Source organism: Schistocerca cancellata, chromosome 5 (genome assembly GCF_023864275.1).
Source record: "Schistocerca cancellata isolate TAMUIC-IGC-003103 chromosome 5, iqSchCanc2.1, whole genome shotgun sequence".
NCBI lineage: Eukaryota > Metazoa > Arthropoda > Insecta > Orthoptera > Acrididae > Schistocerca > Schistocerca cancellata.
Window position 1 is genome coordinate 144,590,144 of NC_064630.1, and position 16,565 is coordinate 144,606,708.

Below are 16,565 nucleotides of genomic sequence, written 5' to 3' on the forward strand. Positions count from 1 at the left end.
ATAGCATGGAACAATATAACACCCTGCTATATGTAAATAAAAGATAACTGTGATTTCAGACATGAGTTTTAGGGATAAAGAAGGGACTATTTATGGGTGATTTTTTTGTCTCACCTCTTAGTATTTTTCTGAGTCCTCCCTCAATACTACTGAAGAGACACTTTTTCTGCTGTGACTCCCATGACAACCGTAAATTAATTAGTCATCTTTTTAAAATGGATGGCTTGAAACTATTTGCTAGAGCTGACAAGACACCAAATAAAATCTTAGATATTGTTAAACATTAGTGACAACATTTCTGTGCATCTTGCTTCAGACAAAATGTTCAAAACCAGGCATGGTTAAAGGGAAACTTACTTTGATGATGATGATGATGATGATGATGATGTTTGGTTTGTGGGGCACTCAACTGTGTGGTTATCAGCACCCAAAACTTACTTTGATAAAGACATCAGTATTAGCAACCTAGAATGTATGAAATATAAAATGAATCTATACTTTTGTGATATCTGTGCAGTAGTAGACAGTGATACAGATGTGCCATATGAATCTCTAAACACCATTCTCATTCTAACAATATTTATTGGAATTTGTAAAACATTCTTTCTTTGTGAGAACTTGCAGGTACATTTTGGATACATGGTGACACTTTTTTTGAAAATATAACTTATCACACTAAATTTCTTAGTTATATTTTGAATATCTGTTTTTTCTTACTTTTGCCTTTTTCTGGAAACATTAATTACCTTACATGATCAGTCTTAGAGCTATCAGCAGATAAGTTTTTCTTGCCAAATACAAGTTCCTAAAAACCAATTCTAAAAGCTACATTTAAAGTACCTTACAATTTATGGATTACAAAATGTACTTCAATCGAGTATTATTTTCCACACAAAAGATATCACATATGAATTGTATTGATATCTAAGAAACTCTGTGAATCACTGAAATGTATCTTTGTTTTACTTTGTAATATTCACTTAATTAGTATGAAGAGAGTTGCTACAAAGTGTGAATGGTGCACAGATGTGGGGAGGGTAGTCTGGGACATGTCTCCATTGCAGCTATGTAATATGAATATCTAAAAATTCAATGCATGGAAGTTTTATATTCAGAATCTATTTGGATCTGGACTATGACGAAATACATGTAAAGTGATTCTTAAAAAGTATTTAAGTTAAAAATTCATACAACTTCATTTTCATAAAAGTGAACAGATGATCATTATTAATATAGTTGTTTGATGAAAGAATTATGCCAAACACCAGTCACAGGTCACCTGCAAAGGATATTCAAGTTTGTTACAGGACAATGAGCAAAGCCATGTAACAACATAATAAAAATTAAGGTGAATATAATTTTTTAACTTCTGATTTATACGACAGTCAATTAATTAATTAATTAGACTGTGTCATCTGTTTGCTTGGAAAATGCAAAAGAAACAGTGAAGAAAGTACTTCTTTGGATATGCTATAGGAGGTTAACTCTGATGCTAAGAACCAAACTCAAGTATAAGAACAAAACTGTAGCTGTAGTATCACTGGCAGTTTAGTTTGGTACAAACTTACACAGGTACATTATCTCAACACTGTGTCTCTCATTTAAAGATTGTACTGGCTGGAGCAGATGAAATGAAAATGAAAAATAAATGGTGGAATGCATGCAGAGGAAAAGTGGGGAGGTGGTTTATTTTCTTGAAAATGTGTAGAGTAGGTTTTGTATATACCAATCTTGAAGGTTTTCCGTCCCATGTCAAGTGGAATAATGCTCCTGCATAAAATGAGAAAAATTATTCCCCTTATTATAACAATATTATTCTGCACTATTGCCCCTTTCTCCCACAATATTTTCTCACCTCATTTTGTTGCATTGAAAGACCATCTTTTGGTTTCTTTCAACATCCTAACTATGACCTAAAATAATATAGTATAATGTATAGTTATATATAATGTAAATAATGCAACCTGTATTAGCTCACAGTTAGCTTTTCGGAATATTAACAGTTACATCTGCACTTTAAATTCTTTAATTCTAGATCTAGAACACAAAACACACAAAATGTTACAATTTAGATTACCACAGGGAAAAAGGAATGTTGACTTTCTAAAAGTTCTATTACTTTGCAATTTGTATCTGTATCTTTTTACTCACGTCATTGAACTGTACTCTTCATTACTGAAAATCAGTGTTGTATTGTAATAAAAAATGTTGCTATTAAATATAAGACAAGGTCCAAAATTGTATTCAGTGAAAGACACACTGTACTGTGGCAATACTGCAACACCACGAAGCAAAAGTTTATATTCTGGTCCATTTACAATCTGCAATTAGAACAATAGTTTTTACAGATTACATACAATAGTATGGCTCACATATCATCTCAGTCAAGTTTGAAAAACACTTCATAAAATTCTACAGTAGTTAAGATGTGCAGTTTTCAGTAACTATTATTATAAATAGATCTCACTGCTGGTTAAACATTAAAATCCTTAAAGTCAAGCACAAGATATCACAGAGGCAGCAAATTTTCTATCATTATTGATAGTATCTCCAATAATTTCAGTTATTTATTTTAGTACTAATCATAATATGTTCAATAGTTTGCATCATGATGTGATGACTGGCTAAAGTCTAGTAGAAAAACAAACAAGATCTGATGTGATTAGATAGTTCAGGAACAAAGTAGAAGATACAGAAGGATCTCTTCAGATGACTATCATATTAAAAAAGTTAAATAATAACAATGGGCAATATTTATAATGGAGAAAATATTATCATATTTAGTAAGTATGCTCATTGCTGGGTGTCATGGTTTTATTTCTTCATTATTTTCTTAAGTAACTAAATTTTCAACTGGATATCTACTGATGTAACATATTGCTTTGGTAAATGCCTAACCAATGAATGATGTTGTGACAGTTAAGTGTATTTTGATTAGTTAAGTAGTTTAGAATCACAAACTGCACAGAAGTTCTGTAATTATTTGAGCATACTAATTGTTGCAGACAGATGCTGCATGTCTTCAAGGTAGGATGACAATGACAGTTTTTCTACTCATTGCATCACCTGCTTTCTTGGCAGCTATTCCCAGCTAGTGTGTCATGGGTTGGAGAAATGGGGCACATCAACAAATAAAATGGCATGCCATGATAATAGTACTGATGTCACACAAGACAGAAAGCATTGGGTTAGCTATCAGATTCATACAGAACTGTCATTTGTTAATGTCAAACAGAATTAATGTAATGTCATAATGAATGTCTGAACATGAATAGAACATAAAGTGGTGTCTTCCATACTTCAATTATAATGGAAAGTGAAATATAACTATGTTTCAGAGGACGTGCTTTCTATTATTTAGTAGAAAACTAAAACTTTATCAAAGCTTCCAGATTACATCACAAAAATATGAAATACTCAGTTTGTCTGAATAATATTGTAAGATGTAGCTGTTCAGAATTTAAGAGTAACAGCGCTTGCATTTTAAATATATGCATTTCTATCACAATCTAGCTGGCCTCACACTTCATTCTGGTGTCCTAGTGGAGGATTCAGAATAATTTTGGTGCTGGGAATCAATAAAATTAGGACAAAAATTAAAGAATATCAAGAAGAAATGCACTATTTTTAAAGAAAAATTTCATAACAAATAATACAGTAGTTCTTAGCAACGTGATCAGCAGCAGAAGTATTACAACAAAGTGTTTCAGTAATTATGTCTAAGAAGGATCACAGTTCTCAGAATATTTAATTGGTCAGTAAATAATCATTCAATCAATCTATGACAGTTACATCACAGAAAAATTTATTATAATCTATGACTCAGAAGGCTGGCAATCAGAGTTATAACTGGACTGTGACTGTTTCATCAACTCCAAAAACAATAACTCAGGAGCCATTGCTGCTCACCATCATCAATTAAAGTAGTTCTTCAAGCACTATGAGATGCTTCCCTCCCATCCTCATGGTGCGGCAAGTCATGCAAACGTTTCACTGAGCTTTGTTAATGTCTTATAACTGTCATCTGGTTTCTGTACAAATTGTAAATAGCCTTTCGCTCCCTGTATTTTAGCCGTGCCACCTTCAGAATTTGAAAGAGAGTATGCCAGTCAACATTGTCAAAAGCTTTCTCTAAGTCTACAAATGCTAGATACGTAGGTTTGCCTTTCCTTAATCTATTTTCTAAGATAAGTCATAGGGTCAGTACTGCCTCACATGTCCCAACATTTCTATGGAATCCAAACTGATCATTCCCGAGGTCAGCTTCTACCAATTTTTCCATTGGTCTGTAAAGAATTTGTGTTAGTATTTTGCAGCAGTGGCTTATAAAACTGATAGTTGGGTAATTTTCACATCTGTCAACACCTGCTTTCTTTGGAATTGGAATTATTATATTCTTCTGGAAGTCTGAGGGTATTACGCTAGTCTCAAACATCTTGCACACTATATGGTAGAGTTTTTTTAGGTCTGGCTCTCCCAAGGCTGTCAGTAGTTCTAATGGAATGTTGTCTACTCCCGGGGCCTTGTTTCAACTTAGGTCTTTCAGTGCTCTGTCAAATTCTTCATGCAGTATCATATCTCCCAATTCATCTTCGTCTACATTCTCTTCCATTTCTATAATATTGTCCTCAAGAATATCGCCCATGTATACACCCTCTATATACTCCTTCCACATTTCTGCTTTCCCTTCTTTGCTTAGAACTGGGCTTCCCTCTGAGCTCTTGATATTCATACAAGTCATTCTCTTTTCTCCAAAGGTCTCTTTAATTTTCCTGTATGCAGTATCTATCTTACCACTAGTGATATGCACCTCTAAATCCTTACATTTGTACTCTAGCCATCCCACCTTAGCCATTTTGCGCTTCCTGTCATTCTCATTTTTGAGAAGTTTGTATTCCTTTTTGCCTGCTTCATTTACTGCATTTTTATATTTTCTCCTATCATCAATTAAATTCAATATTTCTTCTGTTACCCAAGGATTTCTACTAGCCCACATCTTTTTACCTACTTGATCCTCTGCTACTTTCACTATTTCATCTCTCAAAGCTACCCATTCTTCTTCTACTGTATTTCTTTCCCCCACTCCTGTCAATCGTTCCCTAACGCTCTCCCTGAAGCTCTCTGCAACCTCTGGTTCTTTCTGTTTATCCAGGTTCCATCTCCTCAAATTCCAACCTTTTTCCAGTTTCTTCAGTTTTAATCTACAGTTCATAACCAATAGATAGTGGTCAGAGTCCACATCTGCCCCTGGAAATGTGTTACAATTTAAAACCTGGTTCCTGAATCTCTGTCTCTCCATTATATAATATATCTACATCTACATTTATACTCCGCAAGCCACCCAACGGTGTGTGGCGGAGGGCACTTTACGTGCCACTGTCATTATCTCCCTTTCCTGTTCCAGTCGCGTATGGTTCGCGGGAAGAACGACTGTCTGAAAGCCTCTGTGCACGCTCTAATCTCTCTAATTTTACATTCGTGATCTCCTCGGGAGGTATAAGTAGGGGGAAGCAATATATTCGATACCTCATCCAGAAACGCACCCTCTCGAAACCTGGCGAGCAAGCTACACCGCGATGCAGAGCGCCTCTCTTGCAGAGTCTGCCACTTGAGTTTGTTAAACATCTCCGTAACGCTATCACGGTTACCAAATAACCCTGTGACGAAACGCGCCGCTCTTCTTTGGATCTTCTCTATCTCCTCCGTCAACCCGATCTGGTACGGATCCCACACTGATGAGCAATACTCAAGTATAGGTCGAACGAGTGTTTTGTAAGCCACCTCCTTTGTTGATGGACTACATTTTCTAAGGACTCTCCCAATGAATCTCAACCTGGTACCCGCCTTACCAACAATTAATTTTATATGATCATTCCACTTCAAATCGTTCCGCACGCATACTCCCAGATATTTTACAGAAGTAACTGCTACCAGTGTTTGTTCCGCTATCATATAATCATACAATAAAGGATCCTTCTTTCTATGTATTCGCAATACATTACATTTGTCTATGTTAAGGGTCAGTTGCCACTCCCTGCACCAAGTGCCTATCCGCTGCAGATCTTCCTGCATTTCGCTACAATTTTCTAATGCTGCAACTTCTCTGTATACTACAGCATCATCCGCGAAAAGCCGCATGGAACTTCCGACACTATCTACTAGGTCATTTATATATATTGTGAAAAGCAATGGTCCCATAACACTCCCCTGTGGCACGCCAGAGGTTACTTTAACGTCTGTAGATGTCTCTCCATTGAGAACAACATGCTGTGTTCTGTTTGCTAAAAACTCTTCAATCCAGCCACACAGCTGGTCTGATATTCCGTAGGCTCTTACTTTGTTTATCAGACGACAGTGCGGAACTGTATCGAACGCCTTCCCGAAGTCAAGGAAAATGGCATCTACCTGGGAGCCTGTATCTAATATTTTCTGGGTTTCATGAACAAATAATGCGAGTTGGGTTTCACACGATCACTGTTTCCGGAATCCATGTTGATTCCTACATAGTAGATTCTGAGTTTCCAAAAACGACATGATACTCGAGCAAAAGACATGTTCTAAAATTCTACAACAGATCGACGTCAGAGAGATAGGTCTATAGTTTTGCGCATCTGCTCGACGACCCTTCTTGAAGACTGGGACTACCTGTGCTCTTTTCCAATCATTTGGAACCTTCTGTTCCTCTAGAGACTTGCGGTACACGGCTGTTAGAAGGGGGGCAAGTTCTTTCGCGTACTCTGTGTAGAATCGAATTGGTATCCCGTCAGGTCCAGTGGACTTTCCTCTGTTGAGTGATTCCAGTTGCTTTTCTATTCCTTGGACACTTATTTCAATGTCAGCCATTTTTTCGTTGGTGCGAGGATTTAGAGAAGGAACTGCAGTGCGGTCTTCCTCTGTGAAACAGCTTTGGAAAAAGGTGTTTAGTATTTCAGCTTTACGCTTGTCATCCTCTGTTTCAATGCCATCATCATCCCAGAGTGTCTGGACATGATGTTTCGAGCCACTTACTGATTTAACGTAAGACCAGAACTTCCTAGGATTTTCTGTCAAGTCGGTACCTAGTATTTTACTTTTGAATTCACTGAACGCTTCACGCATAGCCCTCCTTACGCTAACTTTGACATTGTTTAGCTTCTGTTTGTCTGAGAGGTTTTGGCTGCATTTAAACTTGGAGTGAAGCTCTCTTTGCTTTCGCAGTAGTTTCCTAACTTTGTTGTTGTACCACGGTGGGTTTTTCCCGTCCCTCACAGTTTTGCTCGGCACGTACCTGTCTAAAACGCATTTAACGGTTGCCTTGAACTTTTTCCATAAACACTCAACATTGTCAGTGTCGGAACAGAAATTTTCGTTTTGATCTGTTAGGTAGTCTGAAATCTGCCTTCTATTACTCTTGCTAAACAGATAAACCTTCCTCCCTTTTTTTATATTCCTATTAACTTCCATATTCAGGGATGCTGCAACGGCCTTATGATCACTGATTCCCTGTTCTGCACTTACAGAGTCGAAAAGTTCGGGTCTGTTTGTTATCAGTAGGTCCAAGATGTTATCTCCACGAGTCGGTTCTCTGTTTAATTGCTCGAGGTAATTTTCGGATAGTGCACTCAGTATAATGTCACTCGATGCTCTGTCCCTACCACCCGTCCTAAACATCTGAGTGTCCCAGTCTATATCTGGTAAATTGAAATCTCCACCTAAGACCATAACATGCTGAGAAAATTTATGTGAAATGTATTCCAAATTTTCTCTCAGTTGTTCTGCCACTAATGCTGCTGAGTCGGGGGGTCGGTAAAAGGAGCCAATTATTAACCTTGCTCGGTTGTTGAGTGTAACCTCCACCCATAATAATTCACAGGAACTATCCACTTCTACTTCACTACAGGATAAACTACTACTAACAGCGACGAACACTCCGCCACCGGTTGCATGCAATCTATCCTTTCTAAACACCGTCTGTGCCTTTGTAAAAATTTCGGCAGAATTTATCTCTGGCTTCAGCCAGCTTTCTGTACCTATAACGATTTCAGCTGCGGTGCTTTCTATCAGCGCTTGAAGTTCCGGTACTTTACCAATGCAGCTTCGACAGTTTACAATTACAATACCGATTGCTGCTTGGTCCCCGCATGTCCTGACTTTGCTCCGCACCCGTTGAGGCTGTTGCCCTTTCTGCACTTGCCCGAGGCCATCTAACCTAAAAAACCGCCCAGCCCACGCCACACAACCCCTGCTACCCGTGTAGCCGCTTGTTGCGTGTAGTGGACTCCTGACCTATCCAGCGGAACCCGAAACCCCACCACCCTATGGCGCAAGTCGAGGAATCTGCAGCCCACATGGTCGCAGAACCGTCTCAACCTCTGATTCAGACCCTCCACTCGGCTCTGTACCAAAGGTCCGCAGTCAGTCCTGTCGACGATGCTGCAGATGGTGAGCTCTGCTTTCATCCCGCTAGCGAGACTGGCAGTCTTCACCAAATCAGATAGCCGCCGGAAGCCAGAGAGGATTTCCTCCGATCCATAGCGACACACATCATTGGTGCCGACATGAGCGACCACCTGCAGATGGGTGCACCCTGTACCCTTCATGGCATCCGGAAGGACCCTTTCCACATCTGGAATGACTCCCCCCGGTATGCACACGGAGTGCACTTTGGTTTTCTTCCCCTCCCTTGCTGCCATATCCCTAAGGGGCCCCATTACGCGCCTGACGTTGGAGCTCCCAACTACCAGTAAGCCCACCCTCTGCGACTGCCCGGATCTTGCAGACTGAGGGGCAACCTCTGGAACAGAACAAGCAGCCATGTCAGGCTGAAGATCAGTATCAGCCTGAGACAGAGCCTGAAACCGGTTCGTCAGACAAACTGGAGAGGCCTTCCGTTCAGCCCTCCGGAATGTCTTTCGCCCCCTGCCACACCTTGAGACGACCTCCCACTCTACCACAGGTGAGGGATCAGCCTCAATGCGGGCAGTATCCCGGGCAACCACAGTCGTAGTCCGATCGGGGGATGCGTGGGACGAGCTGGCCGTCCCCGACAAACCCCCATCCGGACCCCCACAGTGATGCCCATTGGCAACAGCCTCAAGCTGTGTGACCGAAGCCAACACTGCCTGAAGCTGGGAGCGAAGGGATGCCAACTCAGCCTGCATCCGAACACAGCAGTTGCAGTCCCTATCCATGCTAAAAACTGTGCAAAGAACGTCTGAACTAATCTACAGAGAGCGCAAACAAAACGACACAAAATTGAAGCGGTTATTAAAATACAAGATTGCCTAGTAAATGCAGTAATGCTGCCACTTGTGCACTGCTGACACACTGCTCGGCGGCGGAAGGAGACTACGCGATTTAACACTATTCGAGTACTAAAACGTGATGCTACAACTCTCAAATACTATAATACGCCTGAAATTTATGAATTAAACAATGCAAGTACCAAAAACACGCAAAGAAATTAAGAATTAAACTATGTAACAAATGAGTGAGCTAGGAGTATACGACTTGCTGCTGCAGCTGCTTATCCAACGGCGGCAGGGAGCACACTGACTGTGACCAACCGACACTGGCCGTTCAAAACAAAAACAGTTGACAGACGACTACGCGAATTTACACTATTCAGGTACTAAAACGCGATGCTACAACTCTCAAATACTATAATATAATATCTGAGACATTCCAGTATCTTCAGGCTTCTTCCATGTATACAACCTTCTTTCATGATTCTTGAACCAAGTGTTAGCTCTGATTAAGTTATGCTCTGTGCAAAATTCTACCAGGCGGCTTCCTCTTTCTTTCCTTAGCCCCATTCCATATTCACGTACTATGTTTCCTTCTCTTGATTTTCCTACTGTGGAGTTCCAGTCACCCATGACTATTAAATTTTCGTCTCCCTTCACTATCTGAATAATTTCTTTTATCTCATTATACATTTCATCAATCTCTTCATCATCTGCCGAGCTAGTTGGCATATAAACTTGTACTACTGTGGTAGGCGTGGGCTTCGTATCTATCTTGGCCACAATAATGCTTTCACTATGCTGTTTGTAGTAGCTTACCCACATTCCTATTTTCCTATTCATTATTAAACCTACTCCTGCATTACCCCTATTAAATTTTGTATTTGTAGCCCTGTATTCACCTGACCAGAAGTCTTGTTCCTCCTGCTACCAAACTTCACTAACTCCCACTATATCTAACTTTAATCTATACATTTCCCTTTTTAAATTTTCTAACCTACCTGCCCAATTAAGGGATCAGACATTCCATGCTCCAATCCTTAGAATGCCAGTTTTCTTTCTCCTGATAACAACGTCCTCCTAGTAGTCCCCACCCAAAGATCCGACTATTTTACCTCCGGAATATTTTACCCAAGAGGACACCATCATCATTTAGCCATACAGTAAAGCTGTATTCACAAAAGACTGTTAAATTACAATTTATTTTTGTAATTATTATTATTTTTATTATTAACTGTAAGTCATGAATCAGGAATTAGATGTCCTCAAGGGGTTCATGTAAAGAAAAATTAGTAATTAATTATGGGGTATCTCTGTTACAGGCTGTAGTGAGAACTGTAGTAGAGGCCCATTATTTAGAAGTGATTAAACAATGTGACTTAGTAAGAAATGACATTAATGAACAGTTCAGGCATGTGAATGAAGTGTTAGACGAGATTGGAGATTTTTCTGAACAAGAATTTACGCAAGTGCATCAACAAATCTAAGATAGGTTAAATGTATCAGAGCAAAGTAAAGAATCTGACGTAACTGCAATCTTGGGCTCTACTCTTGCAACTTTAGAAGAGTGTATTAGTGACTTATTTGGACAAACAGTACAAGAAAAGATTGAATCATTTGCCAGCATGCCTCATCTAATAGCTGAGACTGATAGGAACAAGATGAACTACAAGATCTCTGGGATAAACCAGTCAAAACATAGGAATGGGTTAGTAAAAATACACATAATAATAATGGCCAGTTCCCTGAAGAGTTAACAGAGGAACTACATTTTGGAAATGGAACAAACTTGTCCAAACAAATTTCCCAAATTTAAATGAGAAGGATATGTTCATGCTGATCATATTTGAGGTTGTTTTCTGAATCCTTGATGAAATACTGGGATGACTCCAGGAAAATCAACTTTGATCTTAACTATTTGGAAGCAGAAGCTGATAAATGATAAACAGCTCCTTTTATTTATTTATTTCATTTGTGTTCTGTAGACCCTTTAGCGATAAATAATTTGGGTGTAGAATGTGTCATTTACATAGATTTGAGACATTTGTTTATAATAATAGGTTGTGCATTGAATAATATATTACATAGTAAAAATGTTTACAAGAATTGTTTTTTGTAAAAAATTAGAAGTTACATTGAACAGACTTACAATACATCAAAATCAATTCACATTTTCTCATACATAAATTCGTCCAGTGAGTAAATGGTTTTACTTAGAAGATATTGTTTAAGTTCATCTTTAAAAGTACGTGGATCAGTAACTGACATTTTTATTGCCTGAGGGATAGCATTAACCCTTTTGTGGGTAAAATTATTGAGCAGTTTTTTTAATGAATGGAGAGCAGATAGTAGTTAACAGATTGGTATATTTATCATACAGAATATCAAATTTGCTCCAACTGTGAAAGTGAGGTCACACAACAAGGTGGGAATTATTGTTCCCTCTGCCCTTCATTGGAGTTAAATGACAAAAAACAACTTTTTCAATATATGTCATATTTATTTGACAAATTTACTTCTCTTGTTACAATGATTGTTTACAATTACTTGCCATGAATGTTTCTGAAACATGGGTCTTTTCAAAGTGGTATTGACAATACGTACAAACACAGCACGTGCTCTTTTCCGCAGCATTCATACTACAATGATGGCACGTCTAGTAGGTTTCTCCTAAAATGGGTTGATGCTCCCCTACAGCCACATGACGAAAATCTTCAGGTACTTTACCCCTTTTGCCAGACAGGTTTTTGTCCATGCCTTTTTTGGGATTACAAATTATTAGCACACTTAAGATTTATATTATTAATTATGCAATCCTGAACTATTTACTATGCATATTTCTGGATTCATTTATGAGATAATAATCAAAATTAATAATGTAACAGAAACAAGAAGAAATTAATTTGTTTAGAAAAATTGTAAACCATTCGGAATATTGTTATTTCCACAGCAAGGGGGCATGAGGGAATCATAAGCATTCCTTTGTTGGGACTGGGTGAATTTTTCTATTTTGTGCAAACAATGTAATTTCAGCTTTATTAATGTGAAAAATTAAAATATTATATGATATACTAAAATATGAGAAAAAATATTTACATAAAAAATGCTGCAACAACAATCTTCAAATTTATTTAGTTCAAACCAACCATAAGGATGCCGGCCACGATGGCCATGCGGTTCCAGGCGCTTCAGTCTGGAACCGCGCGACTGCTACGTTCGCAGGTTCGAATCCTACCTTGGGCATGGATGTGTGTCATGTCCTTAGGTTAGTTAGGTTTAAGTAGTTCTAAGTTCTAGGGGCCTGATGACCTCAGATGTTAAGTCCCATAGTGCTCAGAGCCATTTGAAACAAGCCAACCATAAGGACCTGATATGACATTTTCAGTTTCAAGAATCAGACCCCTAGACAAGAAGAACTGGAGCCAACATGAAAAGCTAAGTAAACTAGAAAGTTGATATTAATCTTTGCTCCTCTCAAATCTTCATAAAAGACTCTACTTATTAAATAGTTAGACTGGATATTGTTTAATGTGGACAATAGATGGAAGAAGGAAGGAGGGGGGAGATTACAAGTGTGGGCATAGTCCATGATTAATTGACTAATAATTAATTCTCATCTAGTGAATAGTGAATAGTGTTTCATTCCTCTCATAACATACAATTTCTAATCATATGATTAGTGTACAGGAGACAGGTAAAAAAAATGGATATCACAACTTAGACATAATTGGTACAGAGTATTTTAACATTAATATAAGCTTTTATTTTTCTTTCCTCCCTTTTGTGAAGGACAGCTACACTTACACACAAGACTATATGTAAATTTATCCTGCTCAAATGTTCATTTCGTCATTCATGAACTGCTCAACAGTGTAGTAGCAGCGTTTGACAATTACATCATATAGCTTTGTTTACAGTTTCTCTAGGTTCATACTCAGAGCATTCCTTCCTTTTAGTTTGTTATGAATATTCATTGCCATATACTGAGGAGACTGTGCATATAAGTTTAAGCGATGAGTGGGAGGCATAAAATTGTCTTTGTTTCTCGTGTTATACGTGTGATTGAAACAGTTTTCTCGAATAATTCTAAATTGCTGTGTAGAAAGATGATAATATCATAGATGTATAAGGAGGGAACTGTTAATAACTGTTGTTTTTCAATTAGTGGGTGACATGATGTCCTTGGATGGGCAATTACACATGTTCCTCATTATTCTTTTCTGTAACTTTAGTATGCGTAATACATTGCTTGAATTTCCCCAAAAAATAATATCATACATTACAAGTGATTGAAAGTAGCAGGGGTATGCAATTTTCCTTGTATTCATGTCTGTTGCACCAGCTAATATTTGCATGGCAAATGCAAAGCTGCATAATTTGTATAAAAGGTAGTCAACATGTTTATTCCCATTTAAATTTTTATCTAGGTTTAACCCTAAAAACTTCACAGAACCCACTTCTTCTATATCCTGACTTTTATGAGTTATTTTAATTTCTTGGGACTTTGACTGTTTTGTTCTGAATTGGACCATGTAGGTTTTGGGGATGTTCAATCTTAATCCATTAAGCTGGAACCATATTTCTAGTTTGTTCATTGTGTTTGTTATGTAGAGAGGATGTTTTCTGGCTCCTGGTTTTCAATTAATACAGATGTGTCATCTGCAAATAAAATCGATGGAGCATTTATATTGGTCGGTAAAACATTAACACAGAACAAAAACAAAATGGGTCCTAGAATCGAGCCTTGAGGGACACCTTGGGCTACTGTTTTCAGTTTTGAGTAGTAATTTGCTGCATTTGATGAGAAAACCACTCTTTGTTTCCTATTTGATAAGTATGAAGTAAGCCAATTTAGAACATTACACTTGATCCCACACTTGTCAAGCTTATAGATGAGCAGTGCATGATTTACAGAGTTGTAAGATCACAAAAGATTCCTGCAACTTTATTATGGTTGTCTAATGATGTGCTGATCTTGTCAATAAACATGTTACTTGCATCAATAGTACTTTTGCCACGCTGGAAAACAAATTGGTTTGGCCTAATAATATCATATTTCTCCATAAAATTTCAAATCTGCATAGCATCAGCATTTTAAAAGATTTTTGATAGGTCTGGATGGAGGGAGATGGGATGATAATTCCCCATACCCTCTCTTGACTCTTTTTTGAGCAACTGTTTTACCTCTGCATACTTCAGGACCTCTGGGAAGCTTCCTTGTTCAAAGGATTGATTTATTATTTTAGATATTGTGTATCTTATGATTTATTATTTTAGATATTGTGTATCTTATTATTTTACACACAAATTTAAGGACTTTTGCTGGTAGTCCATCCCAGCCTGCAGAATATTTGTTTTTTAGTTTTAATATAATTTTTTCTATATCTATTGTTAAACTGTTTTGAATTTTGTGAGGCATTCAGTATTATGATTTAGTCCAAAGGGACATATATTGTTCTCATAATCTGCAACATTAATATCTGGTTTCACTACATTAATGAAGAACTCATTGAAGCATTCTGAAATTTGAGCCAGATTTACAATGATCTCATCTTCAAGCTTAATTGTACTAATTCCATGTCTAGAAGCTTTGATAAATAATTCGTCTTTTACAACTGACCACACTGCCTTTGATTTATTCTCATGTTTTATGATTAATTTATTATTTGTCATTTGTTTTGCTGCTGTGACAACTTTCTTAAATGTACTTTTGTATCATTTAATATACAATAAATTCAGTTTTGTTATTATGTCTTAGTTCCTTATGTAGCTGCCTTTTCTTAGTGCTGGAGATTTTTATACCTTCAGTTATCCATTTTAATTTTGTCATTTGATTAAAATAAGTTTTTGTGGAAATATTTCATTGAAAACACTTAGAAAATCCCTTAGAACTGCTTCAAAATTTGCTGTGCATGAAATATTTTTCTCAAAGTGTCATTCTGTGAGTCAAAGTTTCTTGGTTGAAGATCCTTTTTACATAAGCTTTTTTACATGGGATTTCTCTACCTGATCTGGGTAGCTCAATGAATAATGCTGAATGATCAGAAATTCCTAGATCTAGACAAAATTTATATCCATCTTCAAATACGTAATTCGTTAAAATATTGTCAATGCATGTAGCTGACTGAGCATTTTCTCTTGTAGATTCAGAAAAAATTAATTTCAAGCCATATTTTTTTTTATTAAGTCTGTAAATTTAATACCTCACATGTTTCATTCAACACATTGATGTTGAAATCAGCAGCAACTACAATTTTTTTCTTTTCTTCACTGACGTATTCTAACAAAGTTGTCACCTTCCATGGGATTCTATAAATTCATATTATAACAACATTTAAGTCCTTTAACTCAACACAGCAACCCCCAAAAATACACTCTTCATTAAAACAATCGAAGTCACATCTTACATGGTAATCTAAATCAGAATGAATGAGGAGGCATGAACCTCCTCGTGACTTGTTTATCCTACAAAAGCTGGTAGCTACCTTGAAGTTTTCAATTTAATTTAAGATTTTTATGGTATCAGTAGTAGGCCAGTGTTCATTTAAACAAATTACTTTAATATTTAGCTCATCCAACTTAGAGCTTCTATCACATGAGTATTCAGCATTTATATTACAATGCATTATTATAGTTGCTCCTAAGATCATCAATTTTATTTTTTAAAGACCTAATATCTAATAATGAATCATCCTCACAAAAGGGTAGGTCTGGATTCTTCTGTAGCAGCCCATCAGCTTGCTCACTGTGCTTGTACATTTCTTTGTCACTTTTATATTGTGTACTTACATCCATAGTTACATTCTTGATGGCACTGGATCTGTTGTAGAGATTGTTTTATTTCATTGATTTTATGAAATACACGTATGAATAAATTTTTGATCAGATGGAGCATAACTGAAGGCTGCCCAACAAAGGGTCTAATACCAACAGTGATGATGTACTGCCAATAATGATGGACTGAATCAAATGAAAGTGAGGAAGATTTTACAGCTACAACCAGGAACATCAAAAAGGAAATATAAGTAAAAATTATTTGTGAATTTACTTTGTTTTTGGAGTTGTGAGAATGTTAACAAAACAAATTGGGATGAAATCAAAAGTGAGGTAGAAATGAAAGCTGCAGGATCCAGTCGGGAGGTGTTTGAGCTGAGTAAAATTGTAGACAGTAAATAAATGGTAAAGACTTATGTTCTGTTCTTAATTTTGGCAAAACTAGAGGAAATAAAGAAAGATAACCATAGCAAATTTAGTGCAGTTAATGATCAGTTAACTGAAGTAAGAACAGATAATGATAGCAAGTTTTCTTCACTACAAGGACAATTAAATGATTTGAAAGCT